Raw genomic sequence first — 2,554 nt, forward strand, 5'->3', positions numbered from 1 at the left:
ACTGAACAGCATCACCTTACCTTTTCTCTTGCCTTGTTCACCCCCACACTCCTGGACTGCACATCCTGGACAAACTGACAGTGCTCTGAACCCTGGCTTGGGCTCTGCTTTCTAGAGGATGCAAGCGCAGGCATTGTTGAAGCTATTGTGTTGACAAAGCTGAAATCTCTTTGCACAATATCACCAATAATTCTGTTGATATAATTAATAATTTTCCGAGAAAACTATGATGGCACTGTGGAGTGGTACAGACCCAGACTGGAGCGACGTCGGACACACCGGATCTTCCTTACGGAACCACGCAAGGCAAGAAGCAGGTGCCAACGCCTCGTCATGGGCCGTTGCTTCTCGGCGAAGCTCGGCAGTGTCCCGGGCTCCAGAGAGGAGGTCGGCTGAGGACCCAAATCGAAGAAGTAGGGAGGCCAGTAGGGGCGGCAGGGGTGGCCTCTGGCCTCCAGCAGCCTGTGGCCGCTGGTCCCCAGGAACCGCCGCTCTGCTTTGGATTGAAGAACGTGTGGGTCAGCGCTGTGATCGGTCGTGGGGGGTCCAAAATAAAAGACATCCAAAGTACAACAAACACGAAAAATAAAAGCTTTTCCAGAAGCAGAGGTCAGAATTTTTGGGAACAGGGTGATGCAAGCAAAGGCCAAAACAGTGATAAATAATCTTGTTGAAAACAAGAAAATTACAATTTGAAACCCAGAATTGACTTACCTCCGTTTAAGAAAAACTTTTACAGGCAATCAGAAACAACAAGTTCAATGTCACAAGAGCAAGTAGACTCTTAGAGGAAAGAAAATAATAATATAATGTGTGATGACTTGAAAGAAGGCCAGGAGCTCCATATACCCAATCCTACTTGTAAATTTTAGGATGCTTTTCAGTATTATCCAGAAGTTATGGAAAACTTTAAAAGGGCAGGATTTCAAAAGCCAACGCCGATCTAGTCATAGGCATGGCCAATAGTTCTACAAGGAATAGATCTCATTGGAGTAGCTCAAACCGGAATGGGGAAGACGCTGTCTTACTTAATGCCTGGATTCATTCATTTGGACATACAGCCTGTAATTAGAGAAAAAAGGAATGGACCCAGCATGTTAGTCCTCACACCCAAGAGGGAATTAGCACTTCAGGTAGAAGCTGAATGTTCTAAATATTCACATAAAGGCCTTAAAAGTGTGTGTATATATGGTGGTGGTGATAGAAATGGACAAATCCAAGACCTTAAAAAAGGAGTAGATATTGTTATTGCAACTCCTGGGAGGCTGAATGATCTACAAACGAATAACTTCATCAACCTCAAAAGTGTAACCTACTTGGTATTAGATGAAGCTGACAAGATGCTAGATATGGGATTGGAACCCCAGATAATTAAGATTTTGTTAGATGTGCGCCCAGATAGGCAGACCATTATGACAAGTGCAACCTGGCCATATGCTGTCCGTCGACTTGCACAGTCATATTTGAAAGCGCCAATGATTGTGTATGTTGGCACTTTGGATTTAGTTGCTGTAAGTACCATAAAAACAGAACATAATTGTCACCACAGAAGAGGAGAAACGCTCTCATATCCAATGTTTTCTAGAAAGCATGTCTCCCCAGGACAAAGTCATAGTGTTTGTCAGCCGAAAAGCCAAGCCACTGCTAACCATTTATCAAGTGACCTAATTCTGCAACATGTATCAGTAAAATCTCTTCATGGCAATCAAGAACAGTGTGACTGAGAGAGCATTAGAAAACTTTAAAACAGGTAAAGTAAGAATATTGATTGCCACCGACTTGGCATTGAGAGGTCTTGATGTCCACAATATCGCACATGTCTATAATTACGATTCCCCCCGGAACATCAAAGAATATGTACACAGAGTGGGGCATACTGGAAAAGCAGGGAAGACAGGGATATCTATTACATTCCTCACTAGAAATGACTGGAAGTTGCTGGCAAGTTAATTAATATTCTGGAAAGAGCACATCAGAGCATCCCAGAGGAACTTGTGGCAATGGCTGAGAAGTATGAGGCAAATAGACTAAGAAAAGAAATGGAAAAAAAGTTGGGGAAACCCCAAAGAAAACTCAAGAAGTTTTATTAATCTCCTTGTTGAAAAGTGGTGCCAGCCTATTCAAAGATATCAAGACTTTTTTAGAGCTACACTATTTAGAATATCCAGAAATACTGGGAAAATGCTGGCCCACTATGAAGAGACAATGGATTCTTAAAAGAATTGTGTTTAAAAGTGTAGAATTTGACATTTTATACTTTCTTTAATAAAATCAAAAGTGTTTAAAAAATTAATTTTCCTTTGAATATTCAGCAATGTGGGTTTGATTGGCTTTGCACTTCAATTAACCTGGAGACAGTAAACAGACAATTCATTTACATAGGGCCTTCCAAAATGCTCCCCTTCTATTTTTATTACCATTAAGTGCAAAGAAAACACTTGTGTTTGGGGTATATGTTGTTCTGTAACAAACCACTCAAAATGAAATGACTTAAGGCAGCGATGAGGGGTCCTACATGCTTGTTTCCGATCCTGGTGGCACCAGCTGGGGTCAC

The 2,554-nt window shown here is 41.8% G+C and overlaps 1 pseudogene; it reads left to right on the plus strand.

Annotated features, from left to right (window-relative positions):
- The first annotated feature begins 229 nt into the window (after positions 1-229).
- LOC121495256 lies at positions 230-2,090 on the plus strand (annotated as a pseudogene).
- The last annotated feature ends 464 nt before the right edge of the window (positions 2,091-2,554 follow it).

The sequence above is a fragment of the Vulpes lagopus genome, chromosome 7 (assembly GCF_018345385.1).
Source record: "Vulpes lagopus strain Blue_001 chromosome 7, ASM1834538v1, whole genome shotgun sequence".
Taxonomy (NCBI): domain Eukaryota; kingdom Metazoa; phylum Chordata; class Mammalia; order Carnivora; family Canidae; genus Vulpes; species Vulpes lagopus.